General features: G+C 36.0%; 1 long non-coding RNA gene across 1 annotated transcript in view; it reads left to right on the top strand.

Annotated features, from left to right (window-relative positions):
• The window catches only part of LOC137966689 (uncharacterized), a 33,254-nt gene extending 17,045 nt beyond the window's left edge, over nt 1-16,209 (top strand). The window contains exons 4-5 of the long non-coding RNA XR_011116233.1: nt 13,305-13,499; nt 16,122-16,209. This is a non-coding gene — a long non-coding RNA (uncharacterized lncRNA). The remainder of the gene's footprint in view (nt 1-13,304; nt 13,500-16,121) is intronic.
• Nucleotides 16,210-16,533: the final 324 nt, after the last annotated feature.

Genomic DNA, 16,533 nt, shown 5'->3' with positions numbered 1-16,533 from the left:
CGTACATCTTTTATTTGCAATTTTTCATGAACATTTGGGAAAGAGTCCTATAATAAACAAATGAAGAATTGGAACATAGACTTCAGATTGTCCATGTTCCTCCAACCTTATTAGGCTATAAACACTATTTGGTTCTTACTTTTTTATTCTATAGATATCTTGTGTTTTCAAAGTGGATCAATTTTACCTAAAACATTTCGTGCATTGTCTCATTGTGCTTTGTTTCATGGTGTGCTGTCACAAGTAACCAAAAATAAAACTTATACTCCTAAAAATATATGTAGTAGTACGAGTAAGGATCGATCCTATGAAGAGTGATTAGTCTAATTTTATGCTCTGTGAACAACGATGGAGGGGTTGAGTATAACGAAAATATTTTAAGAAAAACAACTTAGAAATAATTCAAATTAAAAGAATCAAAATCAATCAAAAGAACAAACCTTGGTCTAAGTCAACTTCCACCCTCGGAATTTCACAATTGATCATCGATGCAAGCATATATCAATTCGCACTTGAGTATTCACCGTTGGAACTATTTTCCTATCTCTCCTTTCGTAGTTAATTATAAAATAAACGATCCAATTAACCCTAACTACTAAACAACCCAAGATAAACGCTAAAGGTTTAATCTAGCAACAACCTTAAGAATTAGAGAAATCAATGAAGCTAAACAACACAAGCACAAGTGGTTGCATTTAATTTAATCCAGTGTTCTTCTCAAGATCTAATAATTCTTGACGTAGCAAATCATCATATCTCGATTGCTTCACAAATTAGAGGGTTCAAACAATTACGGATTTGATATGTAACTTAGTAGTATATTGTAATGAGTAATAAAATATTACGCCTCCTAGTGATTAAATGAGACAATCATAAAGAAAAAAATTATAGAATAACATCGGATACTCAAAACATAAATTGAACGATGAAAACAATTCAAATCTCACAGTTGTATTGATTCCTCGGCTTCAATTTCCTTTGACCAAGTCTGAAAGTTTAGCAATGCAGGGCCATGACGAAATCTGAGGGGAAAACTAGAGAAAAGAGGATGAAAAGTCGGAGCTCTTTGTCTCTCCTTTATAAATAGGGTTTTTGACTTTTTCGTGCATCAAGTTTGGACAATGCTTGTGTCGCGACTTCAAGCCAAATTTAGACCCAGATTCAACCCGTATCTCTCACAATTCAAAACACTAAAGTTGTATAACTTTTCTTGTCGTTCCATAGGATCTTGAATAATCACAATCAGAGCTCAGTTGAGAGGGCTTTGCCCAGATTACGAAGCTTTGTTGAAACTGTTCAGAATCGTCCAATTAACTTCGTTTTGCACTTAATGCCTCAATTTGCATCCTAAATCAAAATATAAGAATAATGAGTATATTTAGGCCCAAAATAATTATAAAAACCTAAGCATTAATGGAAAAAATATGACATTTTACATTCTCATCATTTCACAAGAAGAAATATGTCCACCAGTATGTTTGTAGCTCTTACTTTCTTTTTTTGCCTCTTAAGTATGCTCGGAATGCACTTATTAGAATAAACAAGGTCTTTGTCGTGGAAGGATGCTAATTTTTTTGAGCTATAACTGCATGATTAACAAAGAAGAAGATACAAGAACAAAGAAGTCAATGGGTTTTACGTGGTTTGACAATATGCCTAATTCCATAGAAGCGATGGTGCTGGTAATTTCACTATTTTAGAATAGGGCTACATAAGTGTAATTTATACTAACTTTAGAAGTATTTGTGCATAAAATACACAAATATCCCTGTACAAAAATATCCCCCCCCCCCACCAACCTCACCGTATGAGGCATATACTTCAACAATCTCCACCTTGACGAATATCCACCCCTTAAGAAAAATAAAGCATAACCTAGGACTCCACCTGGAACAATAGGTTGGGGTCGTCTCCCATCTAGCAACTGGATATATTGATCAAGTCCAAGCAATGATTGAACTTATCTGTAGTAACAGGCTTTGTCAACATGTCTGTTGCATTCTCAGAAGTGTGTTCACCCGTCGAAACCAATTCCCTGGTCCTGTGAAACCTCATTTCTATGTGTTTGGTCCTCACATGATACACGTGGTTCTTTGCCAAATAAATGGCACTTTGACAGTCACAATGCAACTAAACTCCACCGTACTGGACTCCCAACTCCTTTGCCAACCCAGTAAGTGTTACGGTCCCGGGTCATGGATCGAGTAACATGGCGTGGGATTTGTGAATCCAGCACTGGTACTGAGTTGCTGGACTCGGTAAAAAAAACTCTTCCTTGCTGCTTTTCTCCCACGTGGACAACATTCTTGATGAACACCTGGCTTGTAGCAAGCCTTGGCCCACGTGAAGGAATGATTATCCTCTCTTTCCTTGCTGGCTCCAAGCTAGGAACAGCAATTTAAGCTCCTTCACGTGAATGATCAAAAAATTCTTCACTTGTTGCTTGTCAATAGGGTTAGACCCCTTGATGGTTGCTAACGTTGATGAAAAGGGAGAACCCTCTCTTTGGGCTTGGAAAAGGGGCAGGAAGCTCCTCTTCTTAGTATGGATGATGAGGGATGAATTTGGGTGAAGATGGATGGCTATTGGGGGTGAAGGATAGGTTGAATTTTTGGAGTAAACCCTAAACTCGAGATCAAGAGGTGATCTCAACCTGTTTAGACTAGGTTATTCTAAATTCTCAAAGCTTACCTATTTCATTCATACCTTTCCCTTAAATAGGTTATGTCAAGGAGTTTTAGGGTTAGGGTTACAATAATTCCCCATAATTCCCTTACATATAAAGTAATTAGAAATAACTTCTACTTAAAACAATATAAGAAATAAATCCTACTCAAAGAAATATAAGAAATAAATCCTATTGAGTGAGTTATTGTTATCTCCTTTGTTGTGTGACTTGGTGTGCTATTGAGTCCACAACAGTAAGCCACAAAGCCTCCTTGGCAGCCTCAGCTACCGATTCTGTAGTAGATAGTGCAACTATAGACTATACCATGGACCTCCAACAAATAGGTCATCCCACAAGAGTAAATACGTAATCTATGGTAGACCTTCTATCATCCAAGTCCCTTGTATAGTCTGCATCCACATATCCCACAACTAAAGGGTCACTCTGTTGTTTGCTAAACATGATGCCATAGTCTGTAGTACCCCTCAAATATCTTAAAATCCACTTGACTTCATCCCAATGTTGTCGAGCTGGATTTGAAAGAAACTTGCTAACCACGCTGATAGCTTGCGCCAAATCTGGTCTTGTACAAATCATAACATACATCAAACACCCCACTACACAGGCATATGGGACATTTGACATGTCATGAACTTCATCATCTGTCTTGAGGCACTAAGCGATAGATAATCTGAAATGATTCGTCAAAGGTGTACTTACTGGTTTTGCATTATCCATGTTGAACCTGTCCAACACCTTCTCAACATAGCTATGATAAGATAACCCTAATCTCCTGGAAGCTCTGTCCCTGTGAATCTCCATCCCAAGAATCTTCTTGGCCGCACCCAAATCCTTCATGTGAAATTCTCTATTCAACAAAGTCTTCAACTTATTGACCTCACTCATATTCTTTGCAGCAATCAACATATCATCCACATAAAGTAACAGAAAAATAAAAGAATCATCATCAAGGCTTTTCACATAAACACAAAATTCATACTCACACCTTTTGTAGCCAGTCCAGATTATGTAAGAGTCAAATCACTAGTACCACTGCCTCAGAGACTGGTTCAGCCCATAAAGTGATTTCTTCAAATTACAGACCAAATGTTCCAGTTCAGGGTGACTGAACCCTTCTGGTTGCACCATGTATATATGTTCTTCCAAGTCACCATGAAAGAAAGTTGTCTTTACATCCATCTACTCCAATTGCATGTCTGAATGTTCTACTAATGCCAACACCGTCCTGATGGAGGTGTTTCTAACCACAAAAAAGAAGACCTCATCATAGTCAACCCCTTTCCTCTATGAGTAACCCTTTGCTACTAAACAAGCCTTGAATTTTTCACCCTCCTTTTATGATACTGCTTCTTTCTTCTTATACACCCATTTGCACCCTATGTCTCTCTTCCGATCAGGAAGCTCCACCAACTCCCATGTCTAGTTTTTATGTAGAAACTCCATCTCTTCCACCATAGCACCCATCCATCTACTTTTCTCATGGCTTTGTACTGCCTCTTGCAAAGTAGTAGGATCATCGCTACTACTAATAAACGCATAAGAAACCAAATCTTCAAAACCATACCTGGTAGGTGGCTTGATATTGCATTTGGGCCTGTCTGTAGCTATATTGTGATGTTGCTGATCACCTGAGCTAGAACTCTCTGCATGTTGAGCATCCACTTCTGGACCATGGTTCTCTAACTCCATCTACACCACATGCTCATTGTTGCTACAATTTTTTGGCACCTGTTTCTCTTCTTCCTGAGTACGTTGCAACATGGTTTTTTCATTAAAAACCACATCTCTACTGATCACCATCTTGTTTGCCTTCGGATCCCAGAGCTTGAAGTTTTTCACCCTTTTTTGATAGCTTAAAAAGATACATTGTCTAGACTTCGCATCAAGCTTTGATCTCTCCTCACTAGAAACATTCTCAAGCTAAAGTAGTCTACCTCATTGCATGTCCACACCTCCTCTGATACTTTCTCATCTAGTGCTGCTCTAGTTGATCTGTTAATCAAGAAACATGCCATATTCACTACTTCTGCCCATAAGTTCTTTGCAAGCCCTACATTCAACCTGAGACATTGAGCTCTTTCAGCTATTGTTATGCTAATCCTTTCTGCCACATTGTTCTATTGTGGTGTCTTGTGGACTGTGAAGTGTCACTTAATCCCATATTGCTCACACAACTCCTTGAACTTTGAATATGTGTACTCAGTACCATTGTCTAACCTGAGGCATTTAATCTTCCTCCCTGTCTGGTTTTCTACTTCAGCTTTCTACAACTTGAACTTGGCAAACGTTTCTGACTTATGCTGCATGAAGTACACCCAAACCGTTTGTGAGTAGTCATCAATAAAGGTCACGAAATACATGTGTCCTCCTCATGATGTTACTCTTACTGGCCCCCAAACATCTTAATGAACATAGTCAAGAATCCCCTCTGTCTTATGTGTGGTTGCCTTGAACTGCACCTTATTCTGTTTCCCAAGAACATAAAACTTGTAGAAATCAAGCTTGCATGTTTTGATACCCTTCAATAGATTTCTCTTATGAAGCTCTATCATCCCACACACACACACATATGACCTAACCGCATATGTCACAAGATTGTACAGTTAGTCTCAGACTCTACAACTGCAACTCCACCTACAATTGTGGTACCTTGCAGTGTATAGATATTTCGAGATAGTTTTTGCCCCTTCATCACTGTTAAGACACCTTTACTCACTTTCTTTATTCCACTTGTAGACTTGTAACTATACCCATTATAATCTAAAGTGCCCAGTGAAATCAGATTCTTTCTTAGATTCGGTATATGTCTAACATCAGATCACGTTCTAACCACACCATCAAACATTTTAATTTTTATACTCCCTATTCCAACAACTTTGCATGAAGCATCATTACCCATCAAAATATAACCAGAGTTTACTAACCTATAGGTGTGAAACCAATCTCTATTTGGTATCATGTGATAAGAGCATGCTGAATCCAAAGTCCAAGAATCTCTGAGATGATCTGAATTGGATGAAATAGAAAGCATATCCCTGTCACCAATCCTTAGGTCTTCTTCTTCCACTATATTCGCAGACTTTGAAGGACCCTCTTTATTCTCTGCATTCTCTTTCTTTTTCTCTAGACAATCCCATTTTATGTGCCCATTTTTTCCTGCACTTAAAACACGTGAAGTTCTTCCTTTTCCTGGATTTAGACCGAGATTTGTTGTTACTTGATCCACTTCGAGAATTAATTTTCCATGTTCCATGTTACCCTTCACCTCAAGTCCTTCACCTTGTGAAGTCTCATCACTGGCTTTCTTCCTTTGATGGAAGCCAAATAGAGCACTTGTGATATCCTTCAATTCGAGAGTTTCTTTTCCCCACATCAGAGTTGTAACCAAATTTTTGTACATAGGAGAATTCGGTAAGGAATTCAGTAACATTAATGCCTTGTCTTCATCTTCAAACTTCACTTCAACTCATCACAAATCACTACTGAGTTGATTGAAAACATTGATATGCTGGCTCATATCCGAGCCCTCTGACATCTTAAGACCATAGACCGACTTTCTAGTTTCAACCAAACTTCCGTCGGCGATTCCTCATCCATGACGTGATACATCACGTCATTAGCCAGACAAAGCCTAATAGTCGCCACAACCTTCAATTCCATTTCTTTCCAATCCATGTCATCCATTCCCACCAGTTGTTTTTTGTATAGCACCTCCAACATGCCCTGATGCACTAACATGTCCTTCACCCTCCTCTGCCATAATCCAAAATTCTCAGTTCTGTTGAACTTCTTCATGTCAAATTTTGCAGAAGAAACCCCAGTCATCGTAGCCTAACTTGGGATTTTGGAGCAAAAAACCCGGATTTCGAGCATAGCGTGTGCACAGAGAAACCTCAGTGGATGCATTGTAGATTAACGACCTTGATGGTGCACCAGCCAGGTGCATCAAGCGTAAAAAATCATAGCCTCAGTGGCATCAGCAAATCACAGACGTTTCAGGTGTTAGGCATCAGACGTCAAGTGTCAGATGTCAATGGGCGCCCCTCGCGAGATGCGAGTTCCGCAGGGTTTCTTTTTTTGTCATCGTCCTTGTGACACTTCAACCCGCTGAGCAGCGCGGGACAAACTCCGAACAGAAGCTAGGGTTTCTATTGGGAGGGCATGTACGGAACAACGTTCTGTATATCGGTGGGCCAGCGAGTGGTGACGGCGCTAGGGCTAATAAGCAATGAAGAACTAAGACCCAACGCAGCGGAAGATACGGCCACCGTTTCCTACAATGCCTCCATCAAACTCCAAATGGAGATTCTCCACCCAACACGGGAAAAGAAGGACTGGGAATCTCCATGCATAGTCGCCCTTGTTTTCCCTGAAGCTCTGATACCAATTGTCATGGAAGGACTCTAATTTTCCTGAGCTATAACTGCATGATTAATGAAGAAGAAGATACTAGAATGAAGAAGAAGTTACACCTACATCCACCGGAGTGACGGCGTTGGTAATTTCACTATTTTAGAATAGGGTTATATAAGTGTAATTTATACTAACCCTAGACGTATTTGTATATAAAATACACAAATACCCTTATACAAAATTACCCCCCCCACCCAACCTCACCGTATGAGCTATATACTTCAATAGTCTTGATAGTGCTAGATTGGCACTTGAAAATTCTAATTTAGCTTGCTTTATGCAAACGGGCACTCCATTGCAAACAAAAGTCTGATTCTAAAAAGAGGAGGAAGAGGAGGGGGAGGGGGATGATACACTGTTTAAAAAAAAACTATAAAAAAATTATCTATATTTTGATACGAACATGAAAAGTCTTGTTAGATTTATCTTTAATTGCTCCAGTTGAGAGAATTTTGGACTTTTGACAATGCATGTATTCTTCACTTTGTTCATAGACTAATAGTGGAAAGACTTCAAAAGAAGTTTTGCTGCCAAGGTACCCTAGTTGTCTATCTTTTATGTGTACCATAAGTGTATTATGACACTAATTTCCCGAACTATCTCCCTCATACCATTGTGTAGAAAATGAACCCTTAAACAATATGACTAGCACCAGCTATTGTATTTGTTAGAGCTAGTAGTCTTTGGAGGTATTCAGTGAAGAGGATATCATGTCATGCAATAGAAAAAATGGAAGAGTGATGAAAATTTAAGACTCTTACTTGTGTTACCTGAAAGCATTGCAAGAGTGGCTGGTTCCTTTTATTTGTTTTATACCTCGGCATACTGGCTAGAGAAATGCTCAAATATCCGTGTATGATAGTGTCATAGTATCCATTTCTAGAAAAATAAACTCTAAATTCTGAATATGAACAAACAACCCCATCAAATTTAACTATAACAAATTAACCCTTATTTAAGGTGCTAGTTGAATGCAGATATATCTAACTCTACAACACTGTTTTGTTACCCCAACACGAATTGTGAGAAGAAGTAACAAAATAGACATTGTGGTAGTTGGAAAGTGCTTTCTGATGCATCGAACATCTTTGTTTTCTGATTCTTCTTGATATGTTAGATTATTTTCTGTTTTTCTCACCAAGGATTTGAATATTGGATGTCTTTTATCTAGCCTTCTATGTTTCAAATATTTACAATCTAATGTTTTACTTGGTCTATGCCGATGAGGGTGGCAGGGTCTTTAGATATTGTCCAAAAGATTCTTTTCCAAAATTGAATTCACCTTTAGGAAATTGCTGGATTGTTGTCTGATTAGACTCAACTGGAGCTTTCATTTTCATTGTCTTGTAAAGAGCAATTTCTGTTGTTAAATTTGAGAGTTAGCTAATTTAAATTTAGGATTGATCTTAGTTCAAAAAAATTGAGGAATGATTTTTGGAATTTTATTAGTTCATAAAGAAAATAGCTTGCTTGATTCAGAGGTGATTATGCTCAATCAAGTCGAACTTGATCAATTCCTTGGTTTGATAGGCTTCACCAATCTCCATTTAAATTTTTATCTCTGAACCAAGTTGACCTTAGCTAAGATGTAGAATATAGTTTAAGCCTAAAATATTTTCAGTGTTTAATACAGAAATTGGAGGCCATGACAATGGAGAGGACAACACTCAAATAGAGTAGGTGAATCTACAGATGACATTAACAATGAGTATGAAAAAAGGCTCTAATTTCATCAATCTATGCTCATTATTTATTCAATAGTGTTCTTTCTGAGACTTGTGAAATGCAAATTTGTTTCACCATCTTATTCTAAATCTAAAGCTTGTCAAGTTTCATGAATTCTAGTGTTTTTCATGAAGGACTTCAACAAGTATGGCACATGGGATCCTATAAAAAAAAAGTGTTGCGCATGGAAAGATTTTGTTTGTTTTTATCATGGACCTTTCAATTTGTCTTGGGCATTCGATTATCTAATATGCAACCTTGTAGAGATACCAGGACTAGCCAGTGGTTCAAATGCAAAGTCTAGAAACTTTGACCGTTAATTTGAGGAGAAGTTTGAAGCAGTTAGAAGGTGAGAGTGCACTACCATTCATATGTCTCTATTCAATTGAATTGAATGGATAATTGTGGTTGTGCACATTTCCTTTACTTTTATTGCTATAGTTTTTTTTTTTAAATTTTATTTAATGATAGAGGCCTGAGATTTAGTTCTCTATGGGCAAGCCATTTGGCTTTGTTATATCAAGCAGACTGACTAGTCATATTCTCTATAGTTCATTATGTAATGTCATATTTCATCCTTATATGTTATGGTAAGAGCAATGACTATTGGCTTTTGACAATGATCAATTGTCATCAGGTCTACCCTAGAGTAGAAAAAAAAAGAGAAAAGTAAACCCTATCAAGTAATTGACAATGATGCTCCAGTTGAATCGAAAGTAGGAAAAATCAGTTTTGGGACAAAGGTCAGATTCTTCAAAAAGGTTGTCTTTACTTGGCACTACTATAGTTTTAGATATCCCTTCATGTGAGAATGGGGCCACTCACCTAAATTGAATTTAAAATAGGTTGGAGTTGGAGTTGCAGTTGTTGTGTTTGGCCTTGTCTTTGCTTTGGGGGATTTTCTTCCCTCTTGGACGTAGGAATAGTTTTTTGACGGAGATATGCTTTCTTACAAATCTTTCCACAATCTTCATCTTGACGCTTGTAATTTTACCTTTTTATCTTGCTTTTACTTATTCATTTATGGATGGATATAGAACAAAAATCCTTACTTGCCTACCTATATTGGTTTTGAAATGAACCAATTAGTGGTAATGGTTATTTCTTTTCTAATGCTGAATCAAAAAAATATTCTTATATATAAACCATAAAAAAAATTTAGTTCTATTAGGCCATAATGATCATCCCACAAAAAACAGGTATCAACGTAATTTCAATTTACTTGACATTTTTATTTAGTTTTCGTTTGTATCTGAGCCTACATTGAATCATTTGATTGCAAACAAACAAAAGTCAGAATTTTATTTTCATAGAGTTGATTGAATGAATTCAACAACAAGGCAATTTAGGTAGTTATTGATAATTTATAGTAGTATATATGTGTGTGTCAATGTACAAGAAATACAAAATTTTAGGTGATCTAAGGTTCATCTCCAATTTGATCTCCACACACACATTTTATTCCAGCCTCGTTTAATTCAACAAACAAATAGGAACTTCTTTAGTCAATTAACCTCAATTTATAGCTAGCCTTCAATAATGTTTGACGGAAATTTTTTATCTCATATTACATGTAGCAGCTTCAACGATAGGGATAGAGTAGCTGCAAAGAAGATTGCTTATTGCAACAAAACCAATGGTGCTTTGGATTAAGTGGGGATTTAGGGCGTCAAGAGCACGACTCAAGTTTGGTGAAATCCCCAACAATTTCTCTCTAGAGTTCTTCGAAAGGTTCTACCGCAAAAGTTCTCTCTAGTTTTCCCCCTAAAGCCTAGGGGTGCCTATCTTCCCCTTCCTCTTGGTACACATATAAGGAGAGAAAACTACATGGCAAACCTCGTTCTTCATTTTATGAGGATGTGACTCCTCATCTTATCCCTTTGCTTTAAGGTGGAGACTTCCTTTGATAACACATACTGCCCATGTGACATTTCTCTTATTTGGGTGGCATTTTTCTTGCAATGTCAAGTGTCACTCGTATGCCAAATCTTTTGCTTATGGGACACTTAGCTGGCACTTAGATATTATTCTCCCTATTGATTGGATATTAATTGTGGTCCGTGCAATCAAATTCGATGTATCATTAATTGTCTGATCTGGGTTTGACTTCGACCATCAATCAACTTATAATCAGGTTCTTTTAATCTTGACCATTGATCGATGCCCATGATCGGGACAATTGATCAAGCTTCTAATTTTTATAAATAAATTTTCATGTCTACAATATGCAACTAAACCTTTCACAAAAATCTATGTAATTAAAATGTGTAATATTATAATCATGGCATTATGACTTGAAATTAGGACCCAACTTGGGTTTCAGAAATTCCAAGTCGATACCACTCAAACAAATTCAGTCCACACTCAAGTTTGAGTTAAGGAGGACTTGTTAGAATAGTAGTGAGTCAAACCCCGTATCTACCTGCTCCTTCCCTATATTGGGTTGACTAGGCTAAGTCGTGGGTCGTGTTTAAGTCTTAGGTGTATACACAATTATTATACGAACCCAACCTGAACCCGACCCATTGATACCCAACCTCTATATATACTCAACTCCCAAGTAGGGGTGGCTTCGAACCGAGCCGGTTTGCGAGCCGCTCGAGTTCGGCTCGGTTCGATTAGTTTTATATCAAGCTCTAGCCGAGGCCGAGCTCAGAAATAGGTTCGTTAAGATTAACGAGCCGAACCTGAGCAGAGCCAGGTTCGGCTTGTCGGCTCGTGAACCAGCTTGTTTTAACGAGCGGCGATTCGGGAATCAGGGGAGTTCTAAAAATTTTTCGGGATAGAGACTCCCGTCTCTTCCCTTCCGTCCTACCTTCTGGAACCCATACTTCTCTGCCATTTCTTGCCGTTTCAGCTTGATTTTCTCGCATAAATCACTGTCCGTCGGCGGGTATTCATGGGAAACGTGGGATTTTGGTCTTCAAATCCCTCGTTCTCCCTCTTCCTCTTTGATTTCTTCATCCGAAGTTTTTCCTCGCCGACGAACGAAAGCCACGGTCCGACAGGAGGTAAGATTTTTATTTAATGTTTTTTTTGCGTCGCCAACCTAACCCTACAAAATCTCTAAATCTCGCTTCGTTTCAGCAGTGATCCTTCATTCTTTGAAAGGTTTTGGAGATATCCCCGAACGGCGAACACTCACTATTTCTATAAGTGTTGATTTTTTTATTTTTTATTTTTATCTTTTGTATGTTTTCTTCCTCTGCGATTTTGGAGTTGATTTTTTGTTTTTCATTTTTATCTTATGTACATTTTCATCCTCTGCAATTTTGGTGTTGATTTTTTTTTTTCATTTTTATCTTTTGTACTTGTTTTTCCTCTGTGATTTCAATGTTGATTTTTTTTTTTCATTTTTATCTTCTGTAAGTCTAGTTAGCCTTTGGTTGACAGGACTCTTGGTTTGTTGTATATGTTCCAGATAAAGTTAAATACACCATTTTAATCATTTTTTTACCTTTTTTCGTCAATCAATAAGTTTATCTCGTATCGTTTTCTATCATGTGGTTTTTTTTTTTAAGCATGAAGAGAATTTAACAAACCATGTAGTTGATTATTATCTTATTACTCACAGGCCTAAACTTTGACCTTCCAATTTCCATCTATATTGCTATCAGCGGTATTGGTTTTAAATGCATAAAACTTATGTTCTCTCTTAAGAATATGTTTAAGCTGAAAAGTATCATTCATCCATTGCTCGGCATTGCATTCTGTATAGTCGTCATTCATATGTTGTCCTACATTTGGTATCCTATACGATTTTCCTGTGGACAAAGTCTCAAAGCCCTTCTTCTAGTCACAATATGTGGATTATCAACATTTTCAATGTACAATGCACATCTACTTTTGCTAGTTCTTTACTTATATTGATCTCTGTTCATTTAGATTGTGTCCATATTAATTATATTTTATATGGTAGTGGATATTTTTATCCAAAATGCAATGATTAGTCTTTACCTTTTTTCTGCAGCTTCTATTGTGACTTGGTTCTGTTTTTTTTTTTTTTTCAATAACTTGAGAGAATTAAAATTACGATAACATGCTCTTTGAAGCAATTGTGTAGACAAAAATCATGTCCTAACTACAAAACTGTAAAAAAAAAACCTATTTGGTGTGATCAGAGCTTGTTCTTTCTTCATGTGTCTTTTTCTTATTCCTATGGAACTCTTCCTCTTCCTAAATATAATATTGTGGTCCATAAAACAACCATAATAATTAAATTGTTGTTCACCAAAACAAAACTTTTTTTTATGCATATGGAACTCAACCCAATTATGTTATGTTAGACTAGTAACAAGTCTAGTAAGCATGTATTCATCATACATATTAGATCAGAACATTTCGGAATACAATACATAATTTTTATTTTTAGACCCAATATTTCGTTGAATTGATACAATAGATACAGACAGATGTAAATTATCTCTCTTTTTTGCAATCGATTTTTATCCTTCCTCTTCAATTTCTTCATCTGAAGTTCTTCCTCGTTGACGAGACGAAAGCGACGGTCCGACGGGAGGTAAGATTTTTATTTAATGTTCTGTTTTTTTTGGTCACCGACCTAACCCTACAAAATTTCCAACTCTCATTTTGTTTCAGCAATGCTCCTTCATTCTTGGAAAGGCTTCTGGAGATATCCCTGAACGGCGAACACACTTTCTGTTTCTATAAGGTTTGAATTTTTTTTCATTTTAATCATTAATTTCTTGGTATTGAGGTTGAATTTCATGAGAATATTAGAAGAGAATGCTGGTATGCTTATTTCCTTCTCTTAGAAGTTTTTAAATTTATATATAAAAAAGGATCGGTATATTGGACTGGAAACTATTGGGTGTAGGGCTACAGACTCAAAGAGACCCCGCTGCATTGAAAGACAAGGGTCGTTCCCCATATTCACAACGTCATGTACCTTCCTCTAAGAATAGACAAGTATCTTAAATTATGTGTAGGATCTTTGTTGTTTGGATAACTTTCTTTTCTTTATGTTTTTTTAATTTGTAATTTGTTTTTTTGTAGAAGTAAGAATGTCAACACCTCCTCAATTGACATCAATAATTAACACTAATTCTAGTGTGACTATAAATAGTGACTCAACTCCACCAGAGTCACTACTCTCTGTCATAGAAGTGGACTCAGATGAAATTACCATAAATGAGGATGAAGGTGACTCTACCCATACTTCAAAAAGACAAAAAAAGTCTCATGTGTGGTTGGAATTCAAAGAAGTATCACTTAATGGTACAAAAAAGGCTCATTGTGTTCATTGTAAAATCAATTTGAGTGTTATTAGTAGTGGAGTGACCACACATATGAGTCGACATTTGAAATGTTGTACTAGTAGAAAAGTGGCAATGAGAAAACAAAAAACCTTAAACTTTCAACCAGTGGGAGCGGGGTCTAATATTGATCAGAGTCCATCTAGACTTCCTTTTATGGATTTTGCAGAAAAATATGATCAAGCTAAAATGAGAGTACTCATTAGTCATTGGATTCTTATGCATGAGCATCCATTCATGATAGTAGAAGAGGAGGGATTTAATTTTGTAATGAAGATGGTAAATATGAATTATGAGAAAATATCATGTAAGACCATTAAGGAGTGTATGGAGGTGTATGAGGCAGAGAAAAAGAAATTGAAAATTTTGTTAAAAGAGATTAACAAGATTAGTCTTACCACGGATCTTTGGAAGTCCCAAAATCAAAAGATTGAATACATGGTTATTAGTGGGCATTTTATTGACAGTAATTGGAAGCTACAAAAATGAGTCTTGATATAGTATATGCTATTTACAAGTGTTTGAAAGAGTGGGAGATTGAAAATAAAGTTTTTAGTATTTCAGTTAATAATGTTGCATATAATGATGTTTGTATCAGAGTTTTGAAACAAGATTTTTCAAGGAAAAAAAATTTGGTGTGTGGTAGAAAGTTGTTTCATGTGCGTTGTTATGCTCATATTTTGAACTTATTAGTCCAAGATGGTCTTGTTTAGATTAAGAATATCATTGATAATGTGCGTGAAAATGTCAAATTCATAAATCTGTGTCAGGCTAGACTTCACACTTTTTCTGAAATTGTACAACAATTAAAACTTGGTGAAAAGAGGTTGGTTATTGATTGTCCAACTCGTTGGAACTCCACTTATGACATGTTGTCTTCTGCATTAAAATTCAAAGATGCATTCTCTAGATTTAAAGTTAGAGAACCAACTTATGATTGTTTGCCAAGTTTTGATGAATGAGAAAAGGTTGACATGGTGTGTGAGATTCTAGAAGTTTTTAATGCAGTTACTAATATAATTTATGGGAGTGACTACCCTACTTCTAATTTGTACCTTAGTGAGGTATATAGGGTAAAAGAAGTTCTGGATTTTCATTCTACAAATGAAAATATTTTCATTAAGACAATGGTTAGTAGAATGAAAGAGAAATTTGAGAAGTACTGGGGTGAATGCAATTTATTGATGGCTGTTGCTTCAGTTTTGGATCCAATGGTCAAATTAAAGTTGATCGAAATGTGTTTTCCAGTGATATATTCTAAGGAGGAAGCTACAATGAATATAAATTTAGTTCGACGCACCTTATATGATATCTACGATGAATATGTATCCTTTCATAATGTGGATATTAGAAATGAAGAGATTGTTTCAAGTACTAGCTCTATGGGTGTTTCCACAAGTCGTAGGCCTTCATTAAGTTCAGGTTGGTCAAAGTTAATGAGTTATATGAAACAAAAAGATATAGTTAATTTACCAAGGTCAGAATTGGAAATTTATCTTGAAGAAGGTGTATATAATTGTGAGAAAACTTCACAATATGATTTTGATGTTTTAGAATGGTGGAAAGTGAATCATATGAAATTTCGGGTATTATCTAAGATGGCAACAGACATCCTTGTAATTCCTATATCCACAGTAGCTTAAGAGTCTACATTTAGTGCTGGTGGTAGAGTAATAGACTCATATCGTTCATCCTTGGCACCAAATACTGTTCAAGCTTTGATTTGTGGCAGTGATTGGGTACGGGTTCTTCACGGTGTAAAGAAAAATCAAAAGGTGAATTTCTTTGATTAATTATTTATTATGATATTTTTTAGTTTTATTTATTAAAATTTTGTTTTATGATTACAACCTGAGAAGAAGAGTGTAGAGATAATGCTACCAGCTACATGATTTTTCATGTTTCTCTCATCATGGTAATTTTAATATTTTTAACGACATTAAGTAACTAGTAGTGGAAGAGTATTTTTTTATCTGACAATAACTAATTTTATTTTTTTATTTTTGTCATATGTGGAGATTTTGCTCATGCAGGGACGCATATTATTTTCTAGCATTAAGAGAAACAACTGTAGTTTTTAATTTTATAATGGATTTATAGTTTTTATTTGGGTGATTGTAAATTGATAGTGATATTTCATTTAATTTTGTTGTGTTTGATTAATGTATGGAGCTTATTTATAATGTTATGCAGTGTTTGGAGTGTTTAGACTATTTTATGGAGAGTTTATAGAATGTATAGATAATTTGATGGAGTGCTTATGGAGTGTTTATGCAGGTATTATGTATATTGATTATGCCCAATTTTAAGTAGAGGTCATGCCGAATTTTATAAAGGTATTATGTACATAGATTATGCTCAATTTTAAAAAAAAGTTATGCCCAATCTTATATATGTATTATATATATAGGTTATGTTTAATTTTATGTA

Source organism: Aristolochia californica, unplaced genomic scaffold (genome assembly GCF_029961685.1).
Source record: "Aristolochia californica isolate CCGP_79_NKW_82.1479 unplaced genomic scaffold, dmAriCali1.0.hap1 SCAF_5, whole genome shotgun sequence".
In the NCBI taxonomy this organism is placed as follows: domain Eukaryota; kingdom Viridiplantae; phylum Streptophyta; class Magnoliopsida; order Piperales; family Aristolochiaceae; genus Aristolochia; species Aristolochia californica.
The sequence above is the reverse complement of the archived record's forward strand: the minus strand, read 5'-3'. Positions and strand labels throughout refer to the sequence as shown.